This window comes from Rhinolophus sinicus, chromosome 3 (assembly GCF_057876585.1).
Source record: "Rhinolophus sinicus isolate RSI-liver-muscle chromosome 3, RSI-T2T, whole genome shotgun sequence".
NCBI classification, from domain to species: Eukaryota; Metazoa; Chordata; class Mammalia; order Chiroptera; family Rhinolophidae; genus Rhinolophus; species Rhinolophus sinicus.
In genome coordinates, this window is record NC_142503.1 from 195,819,028 (window position 1) to 195,840,356 (window position 21,329).

Below are 21,329 nucleotides of genomic sequence, written 5' to 3' on the forward strand. Positions count from 1 at the left end.
TTTTTTTGGCAGTTCTGTTGTCTTTTAAATTGTCTTAGCACTTTACAATTATTAGTTGTTCAGAAGGGCTTTGGCAATGCAAATTAGAGCAGGATCGTTTTTCTACTTTAGAGATAAGCTCATCTAGACACATAGGCCAGGTGACTTGCCCAAGAGCTCATGATTTTGCACATCTAGGGTGTAGAGAGTTTGCTCAACTGGCCTCATTTTCTCCCACTCCAATAATACATCTTCTCAGGCCATTTCATTCATTCCTTCATTCATTCAGCAATAACTACTTCTACAGTACCTACTACATTCAGGCCTGGTGCTAAATGCTCAAGAGATAGAACTTCATAAAACGCAGTTTCGGCATGTAAAATGCTCACAATCCATTTAAAGAGGTTATCTACTAGATATGACACACCATGATTAAGTGCTACAACCAAGTTTCTAGGGGATTCCAAAGAGCAGTCCCTTAGCCCAGGCTAGGGTATTCCTGGAAGGCTTCCTAGAAGAGCTGACATGGGCATTGCTCCATCAAGAGAATACTCTGGATTCAGTCATTTGAAAGAGGAGGAAGGATATTCTGTTCGGAGGCCATTTGGATTAGAGACAGCACAGCTCCTTCCAGCAGATCACTTATGTGTGTGCAGAGAGGGACCACGGGGGTGGGGTAGTGTACACCATTGTGAAAGGCAAGAGCTAGTAACAATGATGGACAGCAGACCAAACAGGTGCCCGGAGTGTAGGTACTCTAAATCCTTGATTTGAATCACTGAATCCAAAGAACAGTTCTATAGGGCAGTGACTAGGTATCCCCTTTAAAGTTTAGCAGGTGGAGGTTTAGAGAGGTGAGTGACTGGCCAGGTCACAGAGCTGGCTGAGTGAGAGACTGAAGATTTGAGCATTTGAGTCCCACTTTCCGGCCCAGAGTCTATGACACTGACCGCCACCCCTCCGCTTTCCCCTCCAGGGAGCTTGTCACATCACATACACCCCTTGCTGCAGGGCTTCTGACTCCTGTCGTTTCATCCTCCGAGGAGTAACCAACAGGGAATGTGTGTGACTCCCTGTCATTGTATTCACCTGCTCCTTTCACACTTGGAAAATGGATGACACTGGGCAAAATGTGGGGCATTGGCAGAGCAGATATTAATGTGGCCCCAGGAGTGTGAATCTCTAGCGGGTGGATTCCTCAGTAGCTCAGAGCTCTTGTACCCATCTTCCTGCCACATCTAGAGGGTCGTTGCTCCACTTGGACCTCTCAGGCCCTGCCACACCCTGGTGGTGAAGAGGGGGTGGCAGGAGGGAGTGCTATTAGTTTGTTTTAAAGACACATCCCACATACTGTATATGCCAGGAAAGAGCGGGCTCAGGGAAGGCGAAGGGGAGTCTGCTTTTCATCCCATGCAGTGTGTCTTAGGGAAAACCCAGCGATGCTGGGGGCTCTCAGTGTGGCCTTGCGGAGCAGAAGGGCCCGGGGCAGGAGTGCTGCTCGCCCAGAAGTCCCCTCTGTTTAGATGTGGAAAGGTGCCCATTCCCCTGGCAGACACAGTCGCGAGTCACGTGCTGGGCCTGCTGGGCAGTGCTCAGGTGAAGTCCTGATAGGGGCCTTGTGCCAGCCAATGCTGCATAAGGGGACGTCGTGGTCACGGGGGCCTGCAGACCTTCTTGGACCTTGGTTTGAGTGCCGATCCACCTAGAACTAGCAGTGTGACCCTGAGCCATCCATTTGTCTTTCATTATCCCAGTGTCCTCATCTGTAAGCTGTGCAGTGTTGTCACATACAGGTCTCAGGGCTGGGTGGGGGGCATAAGCTCTCAGCAGGGCGCCTGTTGCACAGGGAGACCTTGCCAGCGCTCTTTCCTGATGAAAGGCCCCAAGCCCTCCTCTGAAACACGAGTAACAGACAGTGAGTGAGTATGTCTTCTGCCAGACACGCCACGCAGAGGCTTCCTCTGAAACAGTGACTCCTGCTGCTTCCGGCTCCCTCTCACTAAGCGAGAAGTGGCGCTCAGAGAGGGCCGCTGACTTGCCAGCATCACACAGCTAGTAGGTGGTGGAACCAAGGTCTGACAGAGATACTGCCAGGACGCACTCTATGGGTCTTGACACGTTACTTCATCTCTCTGTGCCTCGGTTCCTTCCTGCACCTGCAAAATGAGAATATTGGGAGTTATTCACTCACCTCGGAGGGTGCTGACAACCGCCCAGTGTATCAATGTGAACCTTCTAAAGGTCTCACAGACTTTGTCTTTGAACATTCTCTTCTCTGTGCCTAGAATGTTCTTCCTCCATGCTCACTCCCCTCTTCCCCCACTCTCACCTAATTCTTGCTCATCTACTCTTTTGTTTTAATCGCACAGTTCCTTATCAAGACTGCGTTCAAGCATCATTTTGGAAACTTGTTATCTCTTATGACCAACTGTTGACACACAGAACAAATTCCTTTGTCACAGTCATCACGGTGGTAACCTGCACACCTATCTGCCTACTTGGTCAACATGTGTCTCTCTCGCTAGACTCTGTGCTCATGAAGGCCGGGCCATTGCTGGCTCATGCTTACTATTATATTCCTGGGCTAAACCTATAGAAAGCCCTCGATGTACAGCAGGGTGAATTGCCAGTTGCACAAGGCCCCTCCCGCTTTCTGAGTGGCTGCAAGAATGAACAAAGCTGCTGCTGGCCCATTCAGGGACTGCTGATTTGTTTGCCTCTGTAACTGCCATTCCATAACCAGGATTTGCCAAATCCCTGGCAGTTTCATTTTTTCCAGTGTACTGTGTTGGTCCCTGTGCCTGTTAAAGTAAAGCACTCCCAACAAAATGATTGGGTTCTGCCTAATGCATCAGTAATTAACCTTGGAACGTTACGTGAGTTGCTGTGTGCTGCGTGGGCTGCCGTGGGCTGCCATGTGCTGCCAGGAGTGGCCAGCGGCCAGTGCGAGTGGCCGGCAGCCAGTGCGAGTGGCCGGCGGCCAGCGTGAGTGGCCGGCAGCCGGCGAGAGCTGACATGAGCTGCTGTGAGCGGCTGACTGCCTCAGCCGGGGTGGGGGGAGCGCAAGGCTCATAACACCAGCCTGGGCCAGGGAGCTGTGTCCTACACAACTAGACTGAGAAACAACGGCTTGAACCAGAGTGTGGGAGCGGGGGCGGGAGAAGGGGGACATAAAAAAAGTTGAAAACTACTGGTTTAAGCCTCAAATCTTGAGAAAGTCAATCTGCCCACCTCTCCACATCACTCTTCAGGGTTCATTGCTAGGTGTGTGCAGTTGCTGCTTCCTCTTCTGTTTATATCTGCACAGCTGTGTATGCCGCTTGTGCTATTTTAATTCTCCGTGTGTATTTTGACTTTATTAATTGATTCCATCTGATTTACATTCATCATGATTAATTGAGATGTAAAATGGTTTTCAGCTGAAGTTTTGCAGCAGTTCCTACAGTAAAGAGAGGGTCTCCGTCTGTCATGGCCAAATCATGGTAGAAACGGTTTACTTTTCCTTCAATGTTAAGTGTGACTCATGAAATTCCATATTTATAGAGCTTCCCTGATTGACTGAAAACATATTTTTTATTATCATGCTTGGGTTAATTGGTAATTCCTTTAAAATGCTATAATACTTTGATGAGAGATAAGAGTAAGTAACCACCTTTGTTTTTTGTGTGACTAAACTTTTTGTGGGATTTCATGTATAAAGCAACTCTTTAGACCTAGATTTTTAGCTTTAATTTTAGAAACCCGAATGAATGAATTTTCAATTGCACAGTAACACATAGAAAGTCTGGTCATATAATAATCTCAAGATCCATCCATGTTGTCACAAATGGCAGTATTTCATCTTTTCTTATGGCAGAGTAGTATCCCATACTATGCTAAGTGAAATACGTCAGACAGAAAATGTCGAGAACCATATGACTTCACTCATATGTGGGATAGAAGGCTGAAAGCAATGAAAGAACAACACAAACAAATAAAGAAACAAAAATTCATAGACACAGGCAACAGTTTAGTGGTTACCAGGGGGTGAGGAGGGAGGGAGGTGGTAGAAGAGAGTAAAGGGGGTCAAACATATGGTGATGGAAGGAGAACTGACTCTGGGTGGTGAACACATAGTGCAATATATAGTTGATGTATTACAGAATTGTACACATGAAACCTATGCAGTTTTGTTAACGATTGTCACCCCAATAAATTTTAATAATAAAAAAATGTCTGGTAATAAAAAAATGATATATCATAACCATAAATGATACATAAGCATAAAGGGCAAAACACGTTTCCTTCCCACACTTGCTCTGTGACGTTTCTCTCTGGAGGTCATCATAGACCCAGCTTGGGTCTTTTCAGGACTTTCTTACACATGTACATAGATAGGATTACATATACAGGTGTATCTGATTTATTTTAATTTTTTTTACATAATTGGAATTCAGCTCTGCATTTTATTCCACAACTGACTTTTATCAATAGATTTGGGGAAACTTTCCATGTCCTATCTGTCTTCTTAAGTTGTCTGATATTCCATATCATGTGTATACAGTAATTAATTTAATAAAGTCCATTGAGTTTGCTGGCAAATTTTAACTATCACACATACACATACAAAACTGCAACAGCCTTGTATATATGTTATATAATATGTAGGATACATTCCTAAAAGTGGGATTCCAGGGACTTTGCTCTGCTTGTGTCATTCTCATTTTTATTTATTTTGCTACACAAACATTATCGGTAGTTTGATACAACTATTCGCTTGACATGTAAGCATGTGGCTCATAGTTATTTTAAACTATTTTTTAAATTAATTTATTTTTTAAAGTTTAATTTAATTTTATTATTAGTTTTAAGTGTACAAAATGACATAATGATTAAGCATTTACACCCCTCACAAAGTGATAAATGCTGTGAAGAATTCTTATGTGGGCCCTCCCAGGGCGATCTGCAATTTATTTGCCAAGTTCACCCCTTTCACTTGCATGTCTAAGAAAATAACAAACCTTCCTTTTGAATTCTAGTTACTCCGCTGACCATCGTGGAAACTTCCCCCAAAGCAGGCTAAATCGCCAATCGTCATTTTACTTTGTTTTGTGTGAAATCGGTAATAATAGCTATTCTGATTCATCCAGGGGCATGTTCTTCTTTTTAAAAACTTGAAAAAGTGGAGCTAAGTCCATCTTTCTTGCTGTCCCTCCATGGGATCGCTGCCCCCTGAGCTGTCTAGAGCAGTCAGTGGCTATGAGCATGAGTTGGAGTGAAGTGGATTGGGCCCCAGCTCTCCACGAGACCTTGGGCAAGTGACTCAGGAATGCATGCCTCAGCTTCACCGCTTCTAAGACTGCTATCTCATAAGGACTAACGGTGGTCAGGACAGCACCAGGTGTAGCACTCAGGACAGCAATTATAGCCACTGTTATGGCACTGGTAACTGGGGTTGGGGTGGTGGTGGTGGTGGTGGTGGTGGTAAACGACAGGCTGAAAGCTGGATTTTGGATTCAGACAAACTTAGAGTCAAAATCCTGCTTGGCTGCCTGCAAGATAGACAGTCTTAGGCAAGTTAATAATCTTCAGATTTCTGATCCATGAATAGAAACTATAACAGTACGTATCTTGTATGGGGTTGTGATGGGAGCTGAAAAAATATAGAGAGGGGACTTGGCATTATGTTTGGCAGGTAGTAAGCACTCCTGAATGTTAGCTGTCCTTATTCCTCTTGTCAAAACATTGGGACAAAAACATCTCATTGTCCCACTTGAGATGGGAAATAGAACTTGAGACATTCCACATAAAAAGCTACCTCTTGTTTATACCTCACACTGGGTGCTCAAAATTCAGTATTTTGTAGTGGACTTTATGTACAAAAATATACAAGCTGTGTTTTACCTGGAAGAACAGGAAATGTCCCATTCCTTCTGATTGATGGTGAAATTTCTTGAGAAAATAACACAGCAACACACTGGATGGTGACCCCCCTCCCCTCACTGGTGACTTGGATTGGCTTTGCCACCTCCAATACAAAGAGCACAGCTTTGCTGAGTTAAAAATAAAGACATAAGCCAGTAAACCCAAAATGAATGAAACGGATTGTTTAATGTGACTTTCCCTTATCTGTACAACACATGCATAAGATAATGCTGTTGACATTTTTGTCAAAGAAATGAGATGAGGACCCTTAGCATCGCTTAGATGGCAGTCGGGGAGGAGGCATGGTGGCTGGCAGCCGCTACTCAAGCACTGGGTGATAAGACAGACGCAGTGGATGCCTAGCGAGCTCCCAGCTCTAAGTAAGTGCCTGCGCTCCTGGCCTTCATGGTTGATCACTAGGAAGAGATAGAAAATCTGCTCAGCATGGGAAAGAAACGAGCCACCACATAAGTCCCCAAAAGGGTAGCAATGTGAAGGAGCTTGAAGGTGATCTTGCTTGCCTTTCCTTTTGTAGGTGGTGAAACAGAAAAAGGACTAACCCGAGATCAAAGGAAGGGGTGGGCAGAGGGCAGAACTCAGAGCGTTCGCCATTACGGGGGCGGGTCCTATTGAAGTGCCCATCTTCTGCAAGCTGGCAATACATTTTACTGCTACCGCTAAGCCTTCTGTGTAGCTACTGTTGCATTATTTTGTTCCCAGTTGCTTTTGGTTTGAGCCCCAAGTGTGCTTTATTTAAGGCAAATTCAAAGAGAGTTCCTCCACATTGCTGATTTACTGAAGCATGAAACTAACGGCACCGAGAGGAGAAGACAGAGTTCCAGTAGTCCCCAGTCTGGGACCATAGCACACTGAGTCTGAGCAGGAAAATGGAAATTACAACAAATCCACACGGAGGCACATATAGTGGGGAAACGGAAAAACGGCAAAGACAATTTCTAAAGCACTCAGTGGGAAAAGTCAGATTACCTGGAAATGATTGACAATTAGGCTGGCAACAGGCTTCTTGTTTCCGACACCAAAGGCCAGAAGACCGCAGAATAATATCCACAGAGCCCTGGTAGGACATACATCTCACCTTAGTTTCAGACGTAGCTAAATGCTGATGGAGAGTGAAGTAAGGCACTTCGGACAAAGTCATCACTCACGACTGCTGCTGAAAGACCCGTCAGAGGATATACATGTGAATGAAGGACACTCCTCCAGGATGGGGTGGGATGTAAAAAACAACGCTGGGCGAAGGAACTGATTGGTTTTACACAGAGCTTTATAGTAAACAGTAATTATCACCACAGGATGAATTTGGGAGAAGAGCAGAATAGTGCAATAGTAGACAACAATATTATGAAAGATAGGAGAGCGTTAAATGGCCCATAGTCCTTGTACTATTCAAGAGAATAATTGTGTTGACTAGGCTTTGCTAAGTCAAAGATGTATTTTAAATGTGAAGAAAGCCACCAAAAATGAGAGGATAAGAAGTAATAAGGAAAACCTAATGAATGCAATGGAAGACAAAGTAAAAGGGAAAAAAAATAAATCAAAGGAAAACATACTAAATAAAACCAATAAAATCATTGGATTAAATTTAAATGTATCATTAGTCACAAGAAACATCAGTGAATGAACTTTGCTAGTTATAAGGAAGATGTGTGTGTGTGTGTGTGTGCATATATATATATATATATATATATATATATATATATATATATGTATAATAAAAATGACAATTTCCAGCTGTCTTTTATTTTCAAGAGTCATAAAGATAATGACATGGGAATGTTGAGAGTAAAGAGATTAGAAAAAAATAAACAGTTTAAGTAGACAATCCCAAGGAATCTGCAAAATATTGCTAGAAATAGTGACTTCAACAAGATTAGAGAATATAAGACAAACATGGAAAAATGAATTCTTTTTCTATATACTTGCAACAAAATACAGGCACCAAAATTAAAAGTACAATCCATTTACAATCTCTCAGAACGATGAAATTCTTAGGTATAAAACCAGTAAGACATTCATAGGATTTGTATGTGACAAACTATACAACACTGGTAAAATAAATGAAGAGATATACTATGTTTATGGATTGGAAGACTCAACGTGGCAAAGATGTCAGTTATGTGTATATTGATATGCAGGCTTAGTGTGTAATTTCTAACAAAATCCCAGCAAGATTTTTTGGTCAAAGACAAGATTATTCTAAAATTTATGTGGAAAGACAGCGTGATAAGAATAGCTAAAACAATTTTTAAAAAGAAGAATAAGGTGGGAGGAATCCATCTATCTAATTCAAGACTTATTATATAGCTACAGTAACTGAGACTGTGTGGTGTTGGCAGAATAATAGGTACCTTGATCAAAGGACCAGAATAGAAAACTCAGAAATGAACCCACACAAATAAGTGTAATAAATTTTGACAAAAGTGCAAAAGCAATTTAATGGAGGAAGAAGAACATTTCTCCCACAAATGGTGCAGGGGTAGTTGGGTGTCCAAAAGGCAAAAACCAACCAAACAAAAAAAGAAAGAAAAAAAAATTGACCCAAGTTCTACATTATACAAAAATTCAAAATCCACAAGGGACTAAACGTAAAGCCATAAAAGTTTTAGGAAAAAATCTGCAGAATCTAGGGCTAGGCAGAGAGTTCTTAGACTGAATATCAAAAACACAATCCTTAAAAGGAATATTGATAATTTGGATTTCATTACAATTCAGACATTTTTTTTGCTCTGAAAAAGACATTGCTGAGTCGTTAAAAAAAAACAGGCTACAAAGTGGGAGAAAATATTTGCAAACCACGTATCAATAAAGGGCTATTAATCTGAAATATATAAAGAACTTTCAAAACTCAACAATAAAAAAATCCACTTAGAAAATGGTCAAATACATGAAGAGACATTTCACTAAAGAGGATAAATATATACAGTGTATAAGAATAAGAAATGCTCAACACCATTAGCTATTAGAAAACTGCAAATTAAAACAACAATCACCTATATTAGAATGGCTGAAATAAAAGTGACATCAAATGGTGATGAGGAGGTGGAAAAACTGGACCACTCATAAGTGCTGGTGAGAATGTGAAATGATACAGCTACTCTGGAAAAGTCTGTCAATTTCTTAAAAACTAAACATGCAACTACCATATGACCCAGCAATTGTACTCCTGGGCAATTTATCCTAGAGAACGGAAGACACGTTCACGCAAAAATCTGTACACACATGTTTAGAGCAGTTTCATTCATGATAGCCCCAGTCGGGAAACTAACCAGATGTCCTGCCATGAGTGAATGGTTAAACTGCAGTGTGTGCATACTATGTGATACCACTCAGTGACAAAAAGGAACTAACTATGGAAACATGCAATACCCTGGATGGATCTCTAAAGAACTGTGCTGAGTGAACAAAAAGTTAATCCCAAGAGGTTACAGCATTGCAGAATGTTATGTATATTCCAGTTGAAATGAGCAAGTTGTAGAGCGGGAGAACAGACGCTAGTGGTTGTGAGGGGCTGAGCGTGGTGAGAGTTGGAGGGAAGTGGGTGTGGCTAGGAAAGTTTACAAGAGGAATCCTTGGGATCATGGGACTATTCTGTACCTCGATGGCACCAATGCCAACAGCCTGGTTGTGATAACGACAACAACTGCAAAATTTTAATACCGAATGAGTACATGGATTCTTCCTTTATGATTTTGTACAACTGCTTGCAAACCCATAATTATCTTAAAATAAGAAGTTTAACAAGCAAATAATGTTCATCTATATACCATGTATGTATACATAAAGATGACGATACACAAATGTTGGAAGTGAACAGATTTTTAAAAAAACAGTGAAAGTACAATGCAAAAGAAAGCTTGAAGAGCAATATCAGTATGAGAAAAAAAAAAAAAAAAAAAAGACTCTCAGGCCAAAAAGCCTTACAGATAAATAATTGCATTAGATAATGATTAAACCACCACCACCGATTCTCTAGGAAGATACAACGATCCTGACTCTGTATGTACCTAGCAATATACTCTCAAAATACACAGAAGAAAATGGACAGAACTCTAATAATAGCAAATTTCGTTTATCATAGGAGATTTTCACATCTCTCAGAAACTGATAACTCAGGCAGATAAAAAGTTATTAAGGAAAATCCAAGCAGTGAAAATAAGCTTGATCCAATGATATGTATAGGAAGGAAGAATGAATAATAGAAAACTGAGAAATTTTAAGTAGCCTTGTTCAAGAGTACATATAGCATAGCATTTTGAGGACGGGGACCGAGGGATCTGATGTTTTCCTCAAACCTTGCAATGACCTTTTCCCACCCCCCCCCATCTTTATTGAAATATTATGAATATATAAGTTGTATAAGTTTAAGGTGTATGATGTGATGATTTGATACATGTATATACGGTAACTTACCACAGTAAGTTAGTTAACACATGATTACCATTTAGTTGTTGTTATGGTGAGAACATTCAGGATCTACTCTCATACTTTCTAGTATATAACACAGTGTTAGCTATAGTCACCACGCTGTACCTTAGATGCCCAGAAGTTATTCATCTTATAGCTGAATGTTTCTATTCTTTGACGAGCATCTCCCCAACGCTGGCAACCACCATCCTACTTTCTGTTTCTATGAGCTTAACGTTTTTAGGTTTCACATATAAGCGAGATCATATGGTATTTGTCTTTCTCTGACTTAATTTCACATAGAATAATACCCTCAAGGTCCATCTATGTTGTTGCAAATGTCAAGAATTTCTTCTTTCTTATGGCTGAATGTTAAATATATATCACGTTTTTTAAAATTCATCCATCAATGGGCATTTAGGTTGTTTCTATGTCTCGGCTATTGTGAAAAATGCTGCAGTGATCATAGGAGTGCAGATATTTCTCTGAGATAGTGATTGCATTTACTTTGGGTATACGACTAGAAGTGGAATTGCTGGGTCATATGGTAATTCTACATTTAATTTTTTGAGGAACCTCCATACTGTTTTCTATAGCGGCTGCACCAATTTACATCCCTACCAACAGTGCAGGAGGGTTCCCTTTTCTCCACATCCTCGTCAACATATCTTTTTTCTTTTTGATGATAGCTGTCCTAACAAGTATGAGGTGATAGCTCATTGTGGTTTTGATTTGCGTTTCCCCGATGATTAGTGATGCTGAGCACCTTTCATGTAGGATGTTTGCATGTCTTCTTTGGAGAAATGTCTATTCAAGTCCACCATCCACTTTTAAATTGGAATATTTGGGTTTTTGCTGTTGAGTTGTATGTTTTCTTTACATGTGTTTAATATTAACCCCTTATCAGATATACAGTTTGCAAACACTTCTATTCTGTATATCATAGCACGACATTTTGATCTGCAGATGAGAAAGTAAAGGTTCAGCCACACGTGCTTCTTGCTTAATCATTACTTTCTCTGTGAGCGATTGAGCCTATTCATGGCCCTGGTGGTCCATTTCTGAGGCTCCCAAATGCTTACCTGTACATTAGAGATGGTTTGAGAGGTTTGCGTCAATCTGAGGCAAAGTGAAAAAAAAAAGAGAGAGAGAAATGCGTGAATTTCATGATGGTAACTTTCTTTGTTTCAAAAAACACACCCTACTTGTCACTGTGCCTTTAAAATATTTTTTTCTCCAACAAAATACTGCTGCTGATGTTATTAATGTTTATGGTTGTTGCTGTTCTAATTTCGTTAATGGGTAAAATTCAAACTATGCAGTACTTAAAAAAAAAAAAAAAGATTGCAGTTGGATTCTGACTCTTCCTTTCTTCCTGATCCTCCCAGTGCACAGATCAGAGCTTGTGATGATCACATTTATCATGGCCCCCATTCCAGGCACTTTTATAAATGTGGTCTCCTTTCTAATGACCTGGAAGCTGATGATTTTATACCCATTTGACAGCAGAGTAAAGTGAGCCTCAAGGATTTTTTTTGCTTTTGTCATCTGACTCCAAGTTCAGGTTAGTTTGTCAGGCAAACTTACCCTATCCTTCCATTACCTAAGACACTTGTGTGTGTGTGTGTGTGTGTGTGTGTGTGTATCAATAATTTATTCCTTTTTATTGCTAAGTAGTGTTGCATGGTATTGATGTACCAGAGTTTGTTCAACCATTCATCCATTAAAAGACACCTGGGTTGTTTCCAGTTTTCTGCTATTACTCATAATGCTGTTATGAACATTCCTGTACAGGTTTTCATAGATTTTTACTTATGTGTGAACATGAATTTTCATTTCTCTGGGACAAATACCCAAGAATGCAATTGCCGGGTCATGTGATAATTGTATGTTTCGTTTTTACAACAAAGTGTCAAATTGTTTTCCAGGGCGGTTGTCCCATTTTCCATGCCCACCAGCAATGTATGAGGCATCCAGTTTCTCTGCATACTTGCCAGCATTTGGTGTTGTCACTATTTTTTATTTTGGTCATTGTTTGTTTGTTTGTTTGTCTTTTCTGTTTCTCAATTGGTCTTTATTTGGACTTGGTTTTTCATATGAGAGATCTTCATTTCTGTTTTAATTATTCTTACCATATCTTTGAGAAAATGACAAAAGGAGAGTATGTATGCAAATTGGACCTAAAAATATAAAAACAATTCTGTATTCATCCTGAGTATAAAACTAGCTTGCAAAACATGCGTAATATAGGCATGAGGCATGGAGGGTAATTGATAGTGATAAATACGAAGTTACATAAAGTTTAGTGATTTATGTCCATGAGAATAATGACTTTTATTTTAGAATGAATAGCTCTTGAAGTTTTGATCTGCAATTCCCTGATGATTAGTGATGTTGAGCATCTTTTTATGTACTTGTTGGCCATCTGTATGTTTTCATTGGGAAAACGTATATTCAGATCCTCGGCCCATTTTTCAATCGGATTGTTTGTTTTTTTGCTATTGAGTTGTGAGTTCTTTATGTATTTTGGATATTAATCTCTTATCAGATACATGATTTGCAAATATCTTTGTCCATTCATTAGGTTGTTTTTTCATTTCATTGATGGTTTTCTTTGCTGTACAGAAGCTTTTTGGTTTGATATAGTCTCAGTTAACTTTTTACTTGTGTTGCCTTTGCTTTTGGTGTCTAATCCAAAAAATCATCACCGAGACCTGTGTCAAGGAGCTGACCACCCATATTTTCTTCTAGGAATTTTATGGTTTCAGGTCTTACATTCAAGTCTTCAATATATTTTGAGTTAATTTTTGTGTATAGTATAAGATAGTGGTCCAGTTTCATTCTTTTGCGTGTGGCTGTCCAGTTTTCCTAACACCGTTTATTAAAGACACTGTCCTTTCCCCATTGTATATTCTTGGTTTGTTTGTCATAAATTAATTGATAATATAAGCATGGGTTTATTTCTGGGCTTTCTATTCCATTCCATTGATCTGTTTTTATGCCAACACCATACTGTTTTTATCACTCTAGTTTTGTAATATAATTTGAAATTTGTAGGCCTCTAAATGTGTGCCAAACCTGAAGCCTGCTTCAGGCTGAAGCTCCAGGACAAGCAAATAGGCCTCTTTGACAGAAAGACTGGGAATGTGTGTCATTTGGCTATCTCTGTCCTGGAGGTAGTAGCTTGCCAAGAACTCTCTCTCAGATACTTAGTCCCGTGGGATCCAGGAAGGAAAGCCCTTTGGCCACTAGAGACAAGCAATCAAGGTGTGTCCACTAGCAGCAGCTGCCAAGACCCGTGCACCAGGAGCTTATAAAATCTCTTTCAAGGAGATACTAGCACTCTGGGGCGTCTCAGAGGCAGCACCTGTGTGAGGAGAGCGCCTGCGCACTGAGGCCTCTGAAAAGGATTAGTCGGATTCCCAGATGTATTTATTTAACCAGAAACCTGCCCTGCGGGCTGCATCCATGATCAGAAGCTATTAGGCCTCTTTCCCAGAAGGACTGAGCTCCTGGGCCTGTTGCCCTGGAGGAGGTGGCCATTTAAGTACTCATTCTCCGCTGGTGGTTACTGTCCTGTGGGACCCGCAAGAGAAAGTCACACTGGCCACCTGAACCAGGCCATGGAGAGGTAGTGCTGGTGGCAGCAGCAAAACCCGGGGCAGGAGATGAGTGTTGAAGCCCCTATCCAGAGATACTGGTGCTCTGGAGAGGGGCAGAAAACCTGGACTTAAAAATAAAAAGATTGGCGCTTTGGAGGAAGCGAGGTGGAGTGAGAGCGTGAAGGTGGCGCCAGCCGCGCTCCATCCCAGAGAGCATCCAGCAGGCCCCGCATGTGTGTCAAGCCAGATGCCTGTCCCTCAGGCCTACGCTCCGCAGACCCACGGGCCTAGGCTCGCCCACTCCACGTCCTGCTGCACCTCCATCGTGCTCCACGCTGGGCCAGGTGAGTCCTTGCGCGCGGGCGCGGGTCCTCTGGTCGTTCCAGCCTGTGGGTCTTGCTGTTGGTTTCAAAGCTAGACGTTTTGGGGGGTGCATACCTCAGGTGCAAGTCTTAAAAGTTAGGGGTGCCCCATGTGGAGTTCGCTTCTCCAGGAGCAGCTTGTGGTTTGACTGTGCGCCGTGCGGGGTGTGGGGTTAGTGGTGAGATTGCGTCCCAGCCTCTCCTACCTGTTTCCATGTAGGGCTTCTCTCGTTTGCCCAATTCGAAGGCGTCTAGGCGTCACCAGCCATTTTCCCCCCACAGAGGGAGTTGTTCTATGTACCTGTAGGTTTGGTGTGAGGTGTGTGTGCCCAGGATCCTTTTACAGCTCCGTCTTGAACTCCCAAGACACGTTTGAGTTGGGTTTCTCTATGAATTGATGCTCTCCAGATCTTTGGGTCAGAGGTCCCATAACGGTATACCTAGTTTGGAAACTAATGTGATTTATTTGGGGGTGGTGGTGGTGGAGTTTTAAGCTCTCTGCATGAAGATCCTGTCAATATGCCCTCTCAAATTATATGCTTCTTGAGAAGAAGAGTCGCTTTAATAAAAATAGATCCTACGCCACATGTTATTTTTTATAATTGGACCAAAGATCACAGAGCGTTCACTTACAAGATAATCTGAAAATGAACGGACAAATAATACGGTAATCACCAAACCCTTATTACTTCAAGCCTCTGCTCACCAGGAGGCCCTTTCTCCCTTGATGATCAAGCCTGACCCCTATTAATTTTAATAGAAGTTAAGTAGTCACATCAAGGGACATATCAGTGAGTATTCACAGCAAAGCAACCCTGGAGATTAAGACCTCCACTTTTGGCTTTCTGCTGAAAATGTGACACATTGCCTGATACTTATCTGCTTTTAATTGTGTGTTGTATGTGTATGTTTTTCTCTCTTCTTTTTTGCCGGGGAGGCAATTTGCAAATTGTTGCTATCTGCCTCCCTACAAGGAAGAGATAAATTATGTGAGAGGCTGTGGTGTTTGGCCTGTTTGATACCCTTTGCTGATAAATTGAAGTATACCTTCATAATTAATACCCAATCTTTTCTGATTGACTCCATTGCACTGAAGCTCGAGGATATCTGACTGTCGTGAAAAATGAATGTTTTGATGCACCCTGCCTTTTTCTTCCTTTTTTATCGTATCGTCAAAAATATGCACAGAGCAAATCTACCAGAGGTTCTGTTGGACAGCGTCAGAAAGATCTCTTGGTTTTATTAAGCAGTGTCTTCAAAGACTCAGCAGAGACAGACTTGCTTCTGTGAGCTTTTTAACATGTAAGTGACATTTGCCTGCATTTAAATATGGCTTTGTTAGGCTATGCTTGCAATCAGAATGCAAAGAAAAAGAAAACAAAAAAAACAACAACAACCCACTGTTAGAACCTGAAACCAAAGAGAAAATAGATCCTCCTTTAGTTTTGCTCTTGAAATAAGAAGTCAGGGGAAAGCCCAGAATCAGAGAAATGAAATTAGCTTTAAAATTCCTGTGAGCTCTCAGAATGGAGATCAGGATAAACACTTTGTCCCCAACAACTAAACCAAACAAAGCAAGACACCATTTAATAAGATTATGTGATAGGTAAGTGAGACTGCATTTGTGCAGGCCTTCATCACTTAAGAAATATTTAAGTCACGGAGTCCTGCACAAATGCACAGTCTCCCCACCCTTCCCATTTAGATGGAGCTAGAATCATGAAGACCGTTTTGCCAATGAGGAAATAGGCTCGGTAAGTGGCCATGCCATCTCAAGGCAGACCTGGGGTCAAAATAAAGGCCTTCTGACATCTGTTGTGATTCAATAGCAGACTACTCTACGTTTTATGGTGATTTACAAGTCAATAAGTATACATGGGGATGGAGACAAAACAGAAAAGAGAGGAAGCCGGTGTCATCCCATTGGTGAGTTAGTCTCAATTTTCTCCCATCTTCCCTTTCTAAAAACCAGTCAAACCCCTGGCATTTGGAAGGCCACCCCTCCCACTTCGTGCTCATAATTTCTGTTCCTCTATCTGCACTGTTAATTTTCCTTTCGGTGTCTTGCCATACTCACCAGCTCTCACTGTCACCGACAGAGGGATAGTTCCCTGTCCACTAAGAGAAAAGAGAGCAAATCTTCAGGGCCTAAAGGGGACAACCTTTTGGAGTGTCCTTGGCATCTGAAGAGCCACAATTGCTGGTACCAAGACGTTTTGGCTTTTGCAAGGCAGCTGAGCTTCTGGATGGGACCACAGAGAGACTCAGCAAGACACATGGCTGAAAATCCAAAGCTACTCTTACTAGACATGGATAATTATTGCTAAGTAACTGCTTTACAGAAATTTTGAGGGGAAACCAAACTAAACCAAACTGAAACTTCGTATTTTTAAGTGCCTTTCATGAGTTGAATAAGCTCATGCATTTTCTGCAACTCTACATCATGAAACTATCCAATCACCCAACAACGCAACCTTCATTGGTCAAATACCAATCAAAAACCTATTTCATGTAAACATTTACATACTGTGGAAGTTACTTGTAGATGGAGGCAAGGAGTAATAAGCAATGAATTTTCAGGTGTTGAAAGTTTCTACAGGGAAATGTAAAGTTGGTTAAGGGGTGATACATGTAGAGGAGATCCATTTCAGAAAATATGACCAGTGAAGTTGTCTCTGAGGAAGTGTCACTGAGGAAGCAGTGACTTGACCAAAGAGGTCAACTATATAAAAGACTGAGGAAATAGCCTTCTAGGAAGGGGCATGACAAGGTAAGAATAGTTCAGGGGTACACAATCAAGGCCCATTGCAGATATAGCAAGACAATCAATGAGAGCCTTTTCTGAGCCTGAGGAAATGCATACATGAATGGACATCCCCAACTACCACTGACCAGCCTTATGATTTTGGGCAAATTACTTCTCCCTGGAATTGTTTCCCAGTCTTGGAAATAAGGAGATACATTGAAAAAACAATCTGGGTCACTTTGACTAAAATTCCTCATTCCATGTGAGGCTTGCGCCAGAGATGTGGTAATCATTTTTCTTTTTCATTTCCATTTCCAACCCTATTTTCCATTCAGATTAGAAAGCTATGGGGAGTCCCTTTGGGGTTCCAATCATGAGCTCCAATGGACATTTCAGAGATGCCTAACGTAAGAAATTATAGATACAGCATGTATTCTTAATGAAGTATCCTAGCACAGATAGAAAATCGTTCTTCAGAATGAAAGCCAGAGTATGGTGCAATGGGGGGAAGTCATAAAAAGACCCTTCATGTAGTAAATGGACAGAAATTATCCTGAAGAAGACAGTTCATGTGGTGAGATAGCTCTGCTGGTGACTTTATGTCCATATTTAGTTGAGATGTCATCATGGAGAGAAAACTGGTATTAAATCTTCAAGCCAGAATGTTTAAGACGGACTTCCTGTGTTCCTGCCCTATAAATACATGGAAGGCATGGGTGTCAAATATCAGGAATTCAATAATTATTCCAGAACAAGGGGATTTCCCCTCTTCCTTTGAAAAGAAAAACAAAATAAATGCATGAGTTATTCAGTAATACATTATTACATCTATTAAATCTATTAAATGAAATATTGCTTTACTTTCTTTTAATGTTTTGGGGTTTTGCCCCAAACCTGTCGGTTGCAAGAATGTTTGAAATTTGGGATATTTGTGAATATCAGAGCACATGGTGATAAGAGCACTCCTGTTGGAGAAAGATCACACATCTGAAGGTTGAAAGACAAAAGTTCAGGTCATAGCTCTTCATTTACTAGGTGTGTGACCTTAGGCAAGTTACTAGACTTGTCTGAACTTTGACGTCACAGTCCAGAAATTAGGGGCATCACATGTATCCAATTTACCTCATAGATCGAGAAACAAATAAAAAATATGAATAAGATTGCTCTCTCTGCAAATAGCAAAATACTAACAAATGTGAAGAAGATGAAGGGAGGGAAAAGAGAAAAATTTGGAAGAGGAAACGGGGGGAGTGGGAAAGAAACCTCTCACTCGTTTTAATCCTAGTTAGAGTAGACTTCTGAGCAGAGGATTTGAGCAGCAGTTGTAGTATACTGCGCCAACATTGTCTCCCATCCAAGTACTAACCAGGCCCGACCCTGCTTAGCTTCCGAGGTCAGACGAGATCGGGCGCGTTCAAGGTGGTATGGCCGTACACCAACATTCTCAGTTTAGCATGTCCAATACAATTTTCAGAGCTACACCTTTCTATCTCCACTTTTAAGGGGTAAATCATCCTCAGAAGGTAGCATGTTATTTTGAAATTAGTCGTCATTCAAACTTTACAGTATTCCCAATACCTACAGAATAAAGGCCAGATTTCTCTAAATTGTAGGGTTCCCATGGTTTGTCATTAATCCCCCTGGCTAATACGATTTTACTCTTTCTAACTCTTCTTAAAGACTTGGAATTCATTCTAGTTCACCTAAGTGCAGAAGGGATGGCGAGAGGAGCTGGTGATGGGACTAGACTCTGAAATCTTATAGCCAGGGAGAAAGGGGATTGACCCCAGGTCTGCCTTAGAAACGGGGTACAAGCTGGAAAGTGAAGACACTTTGGAAGACGTTTCAGGACGGTCGTTGTGCTAAGAACCTCATTCCTGAGGTCCTCTCAACCACCATACAAGACAGGCATTGCTTTTTTCCTCACTTACAGTTTAGAAACTGAGGTTCAGACCATTGCAATGGCTTTTTTAAGCTCATACGGGGAACAATGGACCTAGAATCCAGATCTGCAGAGCTCGGAAGATGTTCTTTGTTGGCTCTACGTAGCTAGTGGTCAAACTGCGTTCTGGAACCCCGGGCTGAGGAGTGTGGGGTGTCGGCTGCAGGGCGGGGGGTATAGTGAAGGATTTTGTTTGGGGAAGTGCTGTGATAACCACGGGGACTTGATTTGGTGGCAGTAAAATATCCATGGAAGATCAGGCTGGAAGTAGCCAGGAACTGACTCCCAATGACAGCAGAGGGAACCATCTAGAAGAGGCACACGCAAGAAGTGGTTGGGAGAGAGAACAAGGAATGAAATTGTCAGAAGTGAAAGAGAGGTCAGGGAGATGCAGATGATCTGGAAATTCCATGTGCAGGACCCAGAATGAAGACCCAGAGCCAACGAGACCTAAGGAAGAAAACTACAGCGACAGGGTGCATGCCTGTGGGCTGTGTGTGATGGATGAGGTTTGGTTTGCACAGGAATCTGGTTCCTCCTGGAGCTCATGAGTGTTTCCTAACCCCAGTGTCAGTATTTCCCTCTGAAAAATTAAAATCATACATTTGCACACAATGGGTGGGTTAGCCACCTATGGGCACAAACCCAGCAAAACACAAATGCGCCCTGCAGCTTGGGCACAGCCCAAATCAAGGAATCAGCGATACTAACAATTAGGGCCCCTGGGAGGAAGTTATCATTTAGGAAGTGGGCACCTGGTGGCTTTTGTCATGCTTGTCAGGAGCAAAACCTCTGTGATTCGCTGACAGGTGAACAGCCTGGGACATGGAATGGGGCAGTCAGCCAGCTAGACCTGGTAGCCCATGAGAAGTGTCTCAGCAAGAGCTGTCCTTGGCCAAGAGTTTGTCCTGGTGGTGACACAGGTGTGAGGCTGTCCTCGCCAGATTTCAGAATTGTCTAGGTCCCGATGGCTGTACTCACTAAGCGACCTTTGAGCGTCTGACTTTCTTGGGATAGCTGCCTATGGAGAGAGAATGTTTCGGTCCATGTGGCGTTTTGTCACTGGAAGGTCAATTTCTCACTGAAGCCGAGTGAATTAGCATTTTGGTAGCTATACATCTGCTTTTTTGAGTTTGGTTAGAATGAATCTAGACACGAGGGATGGGTCCTCTCCACCAACGTGATCCATATCCTCAGTGTGACAAAGTGAATGGCAATTTCTGGTCTTGGACCACGTTGTATTCATGACTAGCTGCTTCTAGAAACATTCCTCTGTAGCTGCATGCTTTTCTCTCACATCGTAGTACGCCATAATCTCTTGATGACTAGGGCTAGTTTACCTCTGTGTGAGTGCCTCATGGCCAGATCTAGGTCACGTGTGTTTAAGCTATGCCTTTCACACAGGAGACACTCAGCAAAGTAAGGAGTAATTAAAGGAATGCATGAATGAAAGTTTGCTCACGTCAGTCTACCGAGGTTCCTATTTTGACGTCCTTTTTGTTTGTTTGTTTGTTTGTGAAATACTTTCCCTAACGCTTTGCTCCCACCAAAATAAGCTGGTACAAGCAGGAGTTTTTTATAAATGTTTCACTGTGCTCAAGCCACAAGGCCTTTTATTAATGACACTTTCAAGCGCTGTTATTGTGCTCAAATTGGCAAAGGGGAGTTCTGTGCTCACAGAATGTAATTCAAGAACCAATAAAAGTTGATTACATACATATGAAACGTAAGGACTGGGGGTAGGGGTCTTGGATGGATTGCAAAGCGGGTGTCATGTTTCATCTTCTGCGTGGGGTTTTATGGGAGGCCTGCATGAAGCCACAAACATTTACATCGTCCCTTTCACTAAACATCATGTAAACAGAATCATGTTCTCATTCAAAAATACAACTGCAAGATCACAGTTCAGAAAGAGGTCTAGGTTTTATATTGACTTTGCTCTAACTGGTGAGTCTTACAAGAAACTCAATAATTAATTAGGAGGTACAATAGGTGATCTTAAGCTATAAAGAATTAAAATAAAATAGACTGTTAGTTCCCTGATTGGAAATGTGGCAGCTGGAAACCCATGCTCTTATGTAACGATGCGCTCTTTTTACTTCAAAATACATGCAAAAATGAAGCCATATTTCCCTCTGTCTCCACCCCGACATTATAGCATCTACTGATAAGTACTATTGAAAAGGCTTTTTTTGAAGAACAAAACAAAATGCCTGGATACTCCGCTGGTTTTCTCTGAAGTCTTGGCCGCAGAAACGTCCAAGCCTTGTTCCAATCCGTGTTGAAACACAGCCACCTCTGGGTAGCTACATGGCAGCTGTTAGCCAGCCCATAGCACAGCTGGCTTTGAACAGGAAATGAGGGAGACC